The following is a 13,028-nucleotide window of genomic DNA, read 5'->3' as shown; positions in this document are numbered from 1 at the left end:
GGATTACAAGTGAATACTAGGAAAAGTTATGTGCCAACAATTGGACAATCTAAAAGAAATGAATAAATTCCTAAGAACATGTAATCTTCCCAAACTGAATTATAAAGAAACAGAATCTCAACAGATCAATTACTAGTAAAAAAAAAAATGAATTGGTAATCAAAAAACTACCCAAAATTAAAAGTACAGGATCAGATGGATTTCCCAGTAAATTCTATCAAACATTTAAAGAAGAAATAATATCTATTCTTCTCAAACTTTTCCAAAAAATAGAAGAGGAAGCAAAGTTTGCAAATACATTCTATGAGATCAGCATTACCCTCATATCAAAAGCAGACAGATATCACAGAGAAAACTGTAGGCCAATATCCTTGATAAACACAGATGTAGAAATTCTCAACAACATTCAGTAGTCTCTCAAGTTTTGCATCCCTCTCTCTCCCCAACTCTCTGTCCCTCCTCCGCTCCCCCTGGTTCTCCATTAGGTCTCTCATGTTTTCCTGTTAGACCTATGAGTGCAAACATATGGTTTCTGTCTTTCTCTGCCTGGCTTACTTCGCTCAGCATACTAAAAAAAAAAAAAAAGAAAAAATTCTCAACAAAATATTATCAAACTGTATTCAACAATAGATTAACAGATCATTCACCACAATCAAGTGGAATTTATTCTGGGGAAGTAAGGATGGGTCAATATTTGCAAATCAATCAATGTGATAATACTGCATCAAGAAGACAAAGGATATAAATCATATGATAATCGCAATAGATGGGGAAAAAGCATTTGACAAAAATCAACATCCATTTATGATTTTTAAAAAAAGCCTCAACAAAGTGGATTTGGAGGGAACATACCTCAACATAGTAAAGTCTATGTATAAAATACCCACAGCTAGTATTATACTCAATGGTGAGAAATTGAGAGCTTTTTCTGTAAAATCAGGAACAAGAGAAAGATGTCTACTCTTGCCACTTTTATTCAACATAGTACTGGAACTCCTAGCCACACCAATCTGGCAAGAAAAAGAAATAATAAGTGTCTATATTGGTAAGGGAGAAGTTAAATGGTCACTATTTGCAGCTGGCATAATACAATATATAGAAAACCCTGAAGACTCCACCCAAAACTACCAGAAATAATAAATGAATTCAGTAAAGTTGCAGGACAAAAAATTAATACCAAGAAATTGATACCATTTTTATGCACCAATAACAAAGTAGCAGAGAAATAAAGACAATAATTCCATTTACAATTGCACAGAGAAATAAAATAATTCCATTTACAATTGTACACACAAAAAAATACCAATAAAAAAATTAACCAAGGACGTGAAAGACCTGTACTCTGAAAACTATGAAATATTAATGACTTTTTTAGTGTTATCTGCTTGTGGTACAACCTCCTGCTCCTCCCACTGCCACCCTGAGTCACTGCCTGGGCAGCTCCAGCCGCTTGGCTTCCCATTCTAGCCACTGATATTTGTAGTTCTTACTTCAGCATGGCAGATATTGACAACTTGCCGAGGATAATTAAAAGATGAGTGAACATTCTCAACAACCTTCCAGTTATATGTGTACAGATAGAAGCCACATTCCATAAGGAAGTTCATTATCTTGAAAGAAAATATGCTATTCTCTATCAGCCTCTAGTTGATAAGCAATTCGAGATCATTAAGCAATTTATGAACCTACAGAAGAAGAATGTGAATGGAAACCAGATGAGGAGGATGAAAATTCGGAAGAGCTGAAAGAAAAAAAACAAGATTAAAAATGAGAAAGAGGATAAAGGAAAAAAAGATCCCAAGGGAATTCCTGAATTCTGGTTGATTGTTTTTAAGAACATTGACTTGCTGAGTGATATGACTCAGGAACATGGTTAACCTATTCTGAAGCACTTGAAAGATATTAAAGTGAAGTTCTCAGATGCTGGCCAGCCAATGAGTTTTGTCTTAGAACTTCACTTTGAACCCAAGGAACATTTCACAAACGAAGTGTTAACAAAGATATATAGAATGAGGTCAGAACCGTATGATTCTGATCCCTTTTATTTTGATGGAATACAAATTATGGGTTGTACAGAATGCCAGTTAGATTGGAAAAAAGGAAAGAATATCACTTTGAAAACCATTAAGAAGCAGAAACACAAGAGACGTGGGATAGTTTCTACTGTGACCAAATCAGTTTCCAATGACTCTTTAATTTTTTTTTTTTTTTGCCCCTCCTGAGGTGCCTGAGAGTGGAGATCTGAAGCTGCTGCTGAAGCTATCCTTGCTGCAGACTGAAAATGGTCACTTTTTACTTGAGCATATATTCCCAAGAGCAGTGTTATACTTTACTGAAGAAGCTCTTGAAGATGATGATGCCTATGAAGAAGAACAGATGAGGAAGAGGAAGTAAAAGGAGATAAAATTATCCAGACTATGACTCAAATAAAGATCAAAACCCAGCAGAATACAGGCAGCAGTGAAGCAAGATGTATGTGTCCTTGAGGATAGCCTGCACAATAATAGCCTAAACACAACTCTTATTTACTTAGAGCCTTATGCTTTTGTATTTTCTTGTTAGACTCAGTATTTTTTTAAAGAAAGGAACTAAAACATTTTGAGGCCAATTTGTTCTACTTAGCATATTAACTATAGTTTTTCTGTAAGATCTATTGATTTCACAATTTCTTTCATGCATGTTCATTCATTACTACATGCTTTAGTTCTTCTGGAGTAATTTTTTTTATCATATAACAAAGTTTTTAGAGTACAGCTATGAAAGTTACAGAACTGTTAAAAGAAAAGGTTTATTTATTGTTTTGCTAATTTTTTCCCTGAGAACCAAAGTATTTTTTTTCAGCTGGTAGTTGAATTGGGCTTAAGTTTGCTTGCACTGGGTGGGCCTTTCATTACTTTGTTATAGAAATGCAGTGACTTAGGCTAAGACAATTCATTACTTAAAAAAAAAATTGTCAAGACAAATATATGGTTAAGAATCTCCAATAATGCCACAACTGATAACTTAGATTATAAATGGATTTTTAAAATTTTAGGTGAAGTTGGGGCACCTGGGTGGCTCAGTCAGTTAAGTGTCCAACTTTGGCTCAGGTCATGATCTCATGGTTCATGGGTTCAAGCCCCACGTTGGGCTCTGTGATGACAGCTAGCTCAGAGCCTGGAGCCTGTTTCAGATTCTGTGTCTCCCTCTCTCTCTGACCCTCCCCTGCTCACGCTGTCTCTCTCTTTCTCATAAATAAATAAGATATTTAAAAAAATTTTTTAAATATATAATTTTAGGTAAAGTAGTAAGGAACCTAGGAAGGAAATGATAAAGGAACCTAACTCAGTGTGGTTATTGGTTGCTACTGGGAGGTGAATAAAGCCTATTTTTAGAGGTTAATCCACATTATTTTTTAAATTTAAATCCCAGTTAGTTAACATATAGTGTAATAATGGTTTCAGGAGTAGAATTTAGTGATTCATCACTTGCATTGCCCTTCTTAGTACCCATTCCCCCTTTAGCCCCTTCCCTGACTCAACACCCCTTCAGCAGCTCAGTTTGTTCTCTGCACTTAAGAGTCTCTTATGGTTTGCCTCCCACTGTTTTTATCTTATTTTTCCTTCCCTTCCCTTCCCCTATGTTCACCTGTTTTGTTTCTTAAATTCCACGTATAAGTGAACTCATATGATATTTATCTTTCTCTAACTTTATTTCATTTAGCATAATACATTCTAGTTCCATCCACATTGTTGCAAATGGCAGTATTTCATTCCTTTTGATCACTGAGTAACATTCCATTGTGTATATATACTACATCTTCTTTATCCATTCATCAGTCAATGGACATTTGGGCTTTTTCTATAATTTGGCTATCGTTGATAGTGCTGTTATAAACATTGGGGTGCATGTACCCCTTTGAATCAGCATTTTTGTATCCTTTGGATCAATACTAGTAGTGTAATTGCTGGGTCATAGGGTAGCTCTATTTTTAATTTTTTGAGTAAATTCCATACTGTTTTCCAGAGGGACTGTTCCAGTTTGCATTCCCACCAGCAGTGCAAAAGGGTTCCCCTTTCTTTGCTTCTTCACCAATATCTGTTTTTTCTTGACTTAATTTTAGCCATTCTAACAGGCGTGAAGTGGTATCTCACTGGAGTTCTGATTTGTATTTTCCTGACGATAAGTGATGTTGAGCATCTTTTCACATATGTTAGCCATCTGGATGTCTTCTTTGGAAAGTGTTTGTTCATTTCTTCACTGAATTATTTTTTTAGGGTGTTGAGTTTGATAAGTTCCTTATAGATTTTGGATACTAACCCTTTATCACATATGTCATTTGCAAATATCTTCTACCATTCCTTCAGTTGCCATTAGTTTTTTCTTATTTTTTATAATGTTTTTAATTTATTTTTGAGAGAGAGAGAGAGACAGTGTGAGGAGGGGAGGGTCAGAGAGAGAGGGAGAGACAGAACCCGAAGCAGGCTCCAGGCTCTGAGCTAGCTGTCAGCTCAGAGCCTGACGCGGGGGCTCGAACCCACGAACCGTGAGATCATGACCTGAGCCGAAGCCAGACGCTCAACCGACTGAGCCACCCAGGCGCCTGAGTTACCATTAGTTTTGTTGATTGTTTCCTTCACTGTAAAGAATCATTCTATCTTTTTAAAAAAATTTTTTTAATGTTTTATTTATTTTTGAGAGAGAGAGAAAGACAGTGTGAGCAGGGGAGGGTCAGAGAGAGGAGTCACAGGATCTGAAGACAGGCTCCAGGCTCTGAGCTAGCTGTCAGCACAGAGCCTGATGCGAGGCTCGAACCCACAAACCATGAGATCATGACTTAAGCTGAAGTTGGACACTTAAGCGACTGAGCCACCCAGGAGCCCCAAGAATCGTTTTATCTTGATAAGGTACCAATAGTTCATTTTTGCTTTTGTTTCCCTTGCCCCTGGAAACATGTCCAGTAAAAAGTGGACTGGGGTCAAAGAGGTTGTTGCCTTTGTTATCCTGTAGGATTTTGATGGTTTTCTGTCTCACGTTTAGGTCTTTCACCCATTTTGAGTTTTATTTTTGTGTACAGCGTAAGAAAGTGGTCCAGGTTCATTCTTCTGCATGTTGCCGTCCAGTTCTCCCAGCACCACCTGCTAAAGAGGCAGTCCTTTTTCCATTGGATACTCTTTCTTGCTTTGTCAAAGATTAGTTGGCCATACATTTTTGAGTCCACTTTTGGACTCTCTTCTGTTTCGTTGATCTATGTGTCTGTTTTTGTGCCAGAGCCATACTTTCTTGATAATTACAGCTTTGTAATACAGCTTGATATCCAGAATTGTGTTGCCTCCAGTTTTGATTTTCTTTCTTAACATTACTTTGACTATTTGGGGTCTTTTCTAGGTCCATGCAAATTTTAGAATTGTTTGTTGTAGCTCTGTGGAGAATGTTATTGTTATTTTGATAGGGATTGCATTGAATGTGTAGATTGCTTTGGGTAGTTTCGACATTTTAGCAATATTTGTTCTTTCAACCCATGAGCATAGACTGTTTTTCTAGTTCTTTGTGTCTTTTATAAGCTTTCTATCGTTTTTAGTATACAGATCTTTCACCTCTTTGGTTAGGTTTACTCCTAGGTATTTTATGGGTTTTGGTGCAATTGTAATAGGGTTGATTTTTTGACTTCTCTTTCTGCTGCTTTATTATTGGTGTATAGAAGTGTAACTGATTTCTGTACATTGATTTTATATCCTGAAATTTTCCTGAATAATTATTAGAATAGTAGCTGGGGTTGAATAAAGCATAACAAAAACACCACGTTAACCTCATTATTTTCACTGTACTTTTAAATTTAGCCTCCATTAACTAAGCATCTTTTTTTTTTAATATTAATGTCTACCTTCTGCTTCCCTGGAAAGGATGAATTTATATCATTTGACAAGCTTATTTCAAGTCTTTTGTTGTTATTATTTGTGTATTTGTTTTTGTTTTTGCAACCTAAAATTAAAATGTCAAATATGATTTTAGTTCTCACAAGATAATGTCTTAATTTTGTACTAATTCAGGTAGAAGCAGTGACCTAGCTTGAATTAAGCATGTAAACAGTTTACCAAATTATGGAAGAAAAGAAATCAACTTTAGGAGATGTCCTATATCTGCTAATGAGAAAGTATAATAAACAATGACAAAATCTTAAATGATGTAATTTTTTAAAGAAAGATTAAAAGGTAAAATTTTATTTCCTTTGGTTAGAACTAGAAAGAAGGCCTCAAGCCTCTATAGTTAATTTCTATTCTTATTGCTTAAAGTATAGAATTACAGGCCAGTATCCCAGATGAACATAGTTACAAAAATATTCTCAACAATATACTAGCAATTTGAATCCAACAGTACATTAAACTAGCAAATTGAATCCAACAGTACTTTAAACAAATTTTCTCCACAATCAAGTGGGATTTATTCCTGGGCTGCAGGGGTGGTTCAGTATTCACATATCAATCAACATGATAAACCATACTAATAAAAAAAGGATAAAAACTATATGATTCTCTCAACAGATGTAGAAAAAAAAACATTTGACAAAATATAGCATCCCATCTTGATAAAAACCCTCAACAAAGTAGGGATAGAGGGAATATGCTTCAATATTTTTTTTTAATTTTTTAAACGTTTATTTTTGAGGGAGAGAGATACAGAGCGTGAGTGTGGGATAGTCAGAGAAAGAGGGAGACACAGAATCAGAAGCAGGCTCCAGGCTCTGAGCTGTCAGCACAGAGTCTGACATGGGGCTTGAATCCACAAACTGTGAGATCATGACCTGAGCTGAAGTCAGCCGTTTAACCGACTGAGTCACATAGGCACCCCAGTATCTTAAAGGCCATATACTAAAGTCCTACAGCTATCATCATGCTCAATAGAGGAAAACTTTAGCTTTTCCTCTATGTTTAAGAACATAACAGGGATTTCCTTTCTCATCATTACTATTTAACATAATACTGGTAGTCTTAGCCTCAGTGATCAGACAACAAGTAGAAATAAAAGACATCCAGATAAGCAAGGAAGAAGTCAAGCTTTCACTATTTGCAGATGATATGGTACTTTAGAAAACCTGGAAGACTCCACAAAAAAATTGCTAGAACTAATACATGACTTCAGCAAAGTTGCAAGATATAAAATCGATGTACTGAAATCTGTTTAATTTCTATACATCAAAATGAAGCAGCAGAAAGAGATATTAAGGAATCAGTCCCATTTACAATTACACCAAAAACCATAAGAAACCTAGGAATAAGCCTAACCAAAGACATAAAACAACTGTACTCTGAAAACTATAGAACACATATGAAACAAATTGAAAAGGACATGAAAAATGGGGGATTCCATGATCATGGATTGGAAGAAGAAACATTGTTAAAATGTCAATACACAAGAAGGAGGCAAGATGACAGAGAAGTAGGGAGCTCTGCAGTCTTCACCCGCCCGTATCTCTTAAACTGAGAAAGACTGAAAGGACTATACTCTGATATGAAAGGATGAATAGAGAACATACAGACCCCAGAAAGAAGACAACCCCAAGGATGCCTGAGTGAGTGAGTGTGAATTGGGGAAATTCAGAAAAAGGGCCAGCCCCAGAGGTGTGGAGGGAAGGGAGCCCCAGACCAACACAGGGAGAATGTGCAAGTGTGCTGGAGAGACAAGGGAAAGAGAAAGAGAGACTGAAAACGGTCCCTAGAAAAGAGATAAAGAACACACCTCAGGACGAAAAAAGAGATATTGTCACCCCATATATAACCACTGGGCGCAGAGAGAAAAATCCATCCCATCTAGCTGGCCAATCCTTCCTTGGGCTTGGTGGCAGCAGGGCCTATTCCAGGAGGCACCAGGAGAGACAGCCCTTGCCCCCTCCCCCTGGGCAACCCGGGCTGAGAGGCCCGCCATGTGAGCGGGAGCATGTCTCATCTCCAGCAGTAACATTAAAGTGCATGGATTAGGATTTGGAAGCCAAGCAGAGATTGGAAAGTGCGGCTTGACTAGCCCTTGGCAAAGAGGACCTTGCAGTGTTTGTTTCGAGCAGAGTTTGGGGTGCCACCATTCTTCTCCCCACAACCACCAAGGTGGGGCCTTGGAGAACAGCCCCTGAGACCTACCTAAACCAAACCACACCCATCTGAGCAGGAGAGCGGCCCCTGTTATTTTTTCTTTTTTTCATTTTTTTCTCTTTCCCCTTTTCTTTTCTTCTTCTTTTTTATCTCTTGCCATTCAGATATATTTTCCCTTCTCTCATTTTTATCTCACCCCATGGCTGGTTATACACTTTTAGACTGTCCAGTCTTTTGGTGTTTCTGCCCCCTCCTTTTTGTTTCTTTCTTTCTCTTCCCTTTCCTTCCCTTTCCTTTCCTTTCCTTTCCTTTCCTTTCCTTTCCTTTCCTTTCCTTTCCTTTCCTTTTCTACCTTTCCCCTTTTGGTTTCCTTGTTTGTTTGATTTGTCTGAGAGTTTGCATGCTTTTGTTCCCTATGTGTTTGTTTATTTTCCTTTTCAGGGCTACCTCAAGAAACAAGCCAACATACACATGTTGGAGAATCCCAAATATCACTGAGTTGGGAAATAAAATAATCAGAGGCACAAACAAGAGAAACATCATTTAAAAAACACTTCCTGAAATGACTGGCCCTGGACAGTCAATGAGCCTCCTTTAATATAGCAATACTAACAGGTGCACAGTGCATAACAAGTTTTTAAAACTGAAACTGACAAGAGGCAGAAAGCTATCCAAATGACAAAACGAAAGAATTGCCCTCTAAAGAAATTCCAGGAAGGAGTCACAGCCACAGAACTACTCAAAACAGATTTAATCAATGTAACTGAAGAAGAATGTAGAAAAATTGTCATCAAATTAATCATTGGACTTGAAAAAAGCACCAAAGAAGTCGTTGACACACAGACTAGGACCTACAAAATAGCTGTGACAAGATAAAAAAGGCTATAAATGAGGTGCATCATAAAGTGGAGGTGGCCACTGCACATATTGAAGAGGCAGAGAGGAGAATAAGTGACTTAGACAAAACAGTTATAGCAAAATAGGAAGCCAACAAAAAGAGAGAGAAATTAATACAGGAGCACAAAAGGAGATTTCAAAACCTGAGTGATACAATCAAACAGAAAAATATCCGTATCATAGGAATTTCTGAAGAAGAAGCAGAAAGAGAAAAAGGTCCTGAAGGGGTGCTTGATCTAATTATAGATGAGAACTTCCTGAATTTGAGGAAAGAAATAGACATTGAAATCCATGAGGCCCAAAAACCCCCATAAGACGTAAAATGAATCGATTTTCTGCCTGACATATCATAGTGAAACTGGCAAAATATAAGCATAAAGAGAGAATTCTGAAAGCATCTAGGGATAAAAGAGCCCTAACATACAAAGGGAAACCTATCAGAATGGTTACAGACCTATCTACTGAAACTTGGCAGGCCAGAAAAGAATGGCAGGAAATCTTCAATGTGATGAGCAAAAAAAAATATGCATCCAAGAATCATTTATTCAGCGATCCTGTCATTCAAAATAGAAGGAGAGGTAAAGGTGTTCCCAAATAAACTAAAATTGAGGGACATCATCACCAAGAAACCAACCCTACAAGAAATCCAAAAAGGGACTCTACGTGGGAAATGTTGCAGAGACACCACTAGAAACATGAACTCCACAGAGAACAGGATGAATCCAAACCCACATTTTTCAATAATAACACTGAATTTAAATGACTGAATGCTCCAATCAAACCACATAGGGTAGCAGAATGGATAAAAAACAAAATCCTTCTATTTGCTCTCTACAAAATCCTTCTATTTGCTCTCTACAAGAGACACATTTTAGGCCTGAAAACACCTTCAGATTGAAAGTAAGGGGATGAAGAAATATCTATCATGCGATGGGTAGTCAAAAGAAAGCTGGAGTATCCATAATTATATCAGACAAACTGGACTTTAAAGTAAAGGCAGTAACAAAAGATGAGGAAGGACATTATATAATAATTACAGGGTCTCTCCATTAGGAAGAGCTCACAATTATAAACATCTATGCACTGAATTTGGGAGCACACAAATACATGTAACAATTAATTACAAATAGAAACAATCTTATGGATGAGAATGTGTTAATTATAGGAGACTTTAATACTCCACTTACAGCAATGGATAGATCAACTAGAAAAAAAAATCACTGAAGAAACAATGGAGTGGAACGACACATTAGAACAGATGGAATTGATACATATATTTAGAACTCTGCATACTGAAGCTAGGGAATACACTTTCTTCTCGAGTGCACATGGCACATTCTCCAAAATAGATCACATACTGGGTCATTAAGTAGCACTCCATAAATATAAACAAGTTGAGATTCTACCATGCACACATTCAGATCACAATGCTATGAAACTTGAAATCAATCCCGGGAAAAAGTTGGAAAACCTCCAAAAATGTAGAGGTTAAAAACCATCCTTTTAAAGAATGATTGGGACAATCAGGCAATTAGAGAAGAAATTAAAAAATACACGGAAACAAACGAAAACGAAAATACAGCAATCCAAACACTCTGGGATACAGCAAAGGCAGTGCTAAGAGGAAAGTATATTACAATCCAGGCCTATTTCAACAAACTAGAAAAAGCGCAAATTCAAAATCTAACAAAGCACTTAAAGGAAGAAGAAGGGGAACAGCAAGAGCATCCCCAGCAGAAGAAGAGAAATAATAAGGATCAGGGCATAAATAAACAATATAGAGTCCAAAAAAACAGTTGAACAGATCAATGAAACCAAGAGTTGTTTTTCTGAAAAAAATAAACAAAATTGATAAACCTCTTGCCAGGCTTCTCAGAAAGAAAAGAGAAAACACCCAAATAGAATTATGAATGAAAATGGATCTATTACAACTTATCTCTCAGAAATACAAGCAATCATTAGAGATTAATATGAAAAATTATATGCCAACAAGCCAGACAATCTAGAAGAAATGGACAAATTCCTAAACACACAGACACTACCAAAACTCAAACGGGAAGACATAAAAAATCTGAACAGACCCATAACCAGTGAAAAAATCGAATCAGTAATCAAAAATCTCCCAAAGAAAAAGAGCCCGGGGCCAGATGGCTTCACTGGGGAATTCTACCAGACATTTAAAGCAGAGCTAATACCCATTCTTCTCAAGCTATTCTAAAAAATAGAAATAGAAAGAAAACTTGCAAACTCATTCCTTTTTTTTTTTTTTTTGCAAACTCATTCTACGAATCCAGTATCACTTTGATTCCCAAAACAGAAACACCCAACAAAAAAAGAGAACTACAGGCCAATATCCTTAATGAATTCAGATGCAAAAATACTCAACAAGATACTAGCAAATCGAATTCAAGAGCACATAAAAAGAATTATCAATTGTGATCAAGTGGGATTCATTCCTGGGTTACAGGGCTGGTTCAATATTCACAAATCCATCAGTGTGATACATCACATAAACAAAAAAAAAAGATAAAAACCATATGATACTGTCGATAGATGCAGAAAAAGCATTTGACAAAATACAGCATCCTTTCTTAATAAAAATCCTCAAGAAAGTCGGGATATAAGGAACTTACTTAAACATTATAAATGCAATTTATGAAAAGCCCATAGCTAATATCATCATCAATGGAGAAAAACTGAGAGCTTTCCCCCTTAGATCAGGAACACAACAGGAAAGTCCACTCTCATCACTTTTGTTTAACATAGTGCTGGAAGTCCTAGCATCAGCAATCAGACTGCAAAAGGAAATAATGGGCATCAGAATCGGCAAAGATGAAGTCAAACTTTCACATTTCGCAGATGACATGATACTCTGCCTAGAAAACCTGATCGACTCCACCAGAAGCCTTCTAGAACTGACCCATGAATTCAGCAAAGTAACAGGGTACAAAATCAATGTACAGAAATTGGTTGCATTTTTATACACCAATAATCAAGCAACAGAAAGAAATTAAGAAACTGATCCCATTTACAATTGGATGAAAAACCAGAAAATACCTAGGAATAAACCTTGCCAAAGATGTAAAAGACCTGTATGGTGAAAACTATAGAAAACCTATGAAGGAAATTGTGGAAGACACAAAGAAATGGAAAAACATTTCATGCTCTTGGATCGGAAGAATAAACATTGTGAAAATGTCATTACTACCCAAAGCAATCTACATATTCAATACAATCCCAGTCAAAATTGCACCAGCATTCTTCTCAAGGCTAGAACAAACTATCCTAAAATTCATATGGAACCACACAAAAAAACCCGAATACTCAAAGTAATGTTGAAGAAGAAAACCAAAATGGGAGGCATCACAATCCCAGACTTTAGCCTCTACTACAAAACTGTCATCATCAAGACAGTATGGTATTGGCACAAAAACAGACACATAGACCAATGGAATAGAATAGAGAACCCAGAACTGGACCCACAAGTGTATGGCCAATTAATCTTTGACAAAGCAGAGAAGAGTATCCAATGGAAAAAAGACAGCCTTTTTACAGGTGGTGCTGGGAGAACTGGACAGCAACATGCAGAAGAATGAAACTAGACCACTGTCTTACACCGAACACAAAAATAAACTCAAAATGGAGAAGGACTTGAATGTGAGACAGGAAACCATCAAAACCCTCAAGGAGAAAGTAGGAAACAGTCTCCTTGACCTCAACTGCAGCAATTTCTTACTCAACACATCCCCAAAGGCAAGGAAATCAAGAACAAAAATGAACTATTGGGACCTCATCAAGATAAAAAGCTTCTGCACTGCAAGGGAAACAATCAAGAATACTAACAGGCAACTGACAGAAGGGGAAATGATAGTGGAAAAATGACATATCAGATAAAGGGCTAGTATTCAAATTGTATAAGGAACTCACTAAACTCCATACCCAAAAAACGAATAATCCAGTGAAGAAATGGGCAGAAGACCTGAACAGACACTTCTCCAAAGAGGACATCCAGATGGCCAAGAGGCACATGAAGCCATGCTCAGTGTCACTTAGCATCATGGAAATACA

The 13,028-nt window shown here is 36.9% G+C and overlaps 1 protein-coding gene and 1 pseudogene across 1 annotated transcript in view; both read left to right on the top strand.

The window, feature by feature from the left end:
- ZDHHC15 (zinc finger DHHC-type containing 15) overlaps positions 1–13,028 on the top strand; it is a 182,161-nt gene that overhangs the window by 40,711 nt on the left and 128,422 nt on the right. The window lies entirely within an intron of this gene.
- LOC115284203 lies at positions 1,497–2,667 on the top strand (annotated as a pseudogene).

The sequence above is a fragment of the Suricata suricatta genome, chromosome X, assembly GCF_006229205.1.
Source record: "Suricata suricatta isolate VVHF042 chromosome X, meerkat_22Aug2017_6uvM2_HiC, whole genome shotgun sequence".
NCBI classification, from domain to species: domain Eukaryota; kingdom Metazoa; phylum Chordata; class Mammalia; order Carnivora; family Herpestidae; genus Suricata; species Suricata suricatta.
The sequence above is the reverse complement of the archived record's forward strand: the minus strand, read 5'-3'. Positions and strand labels throughout refer to the sequence as shown.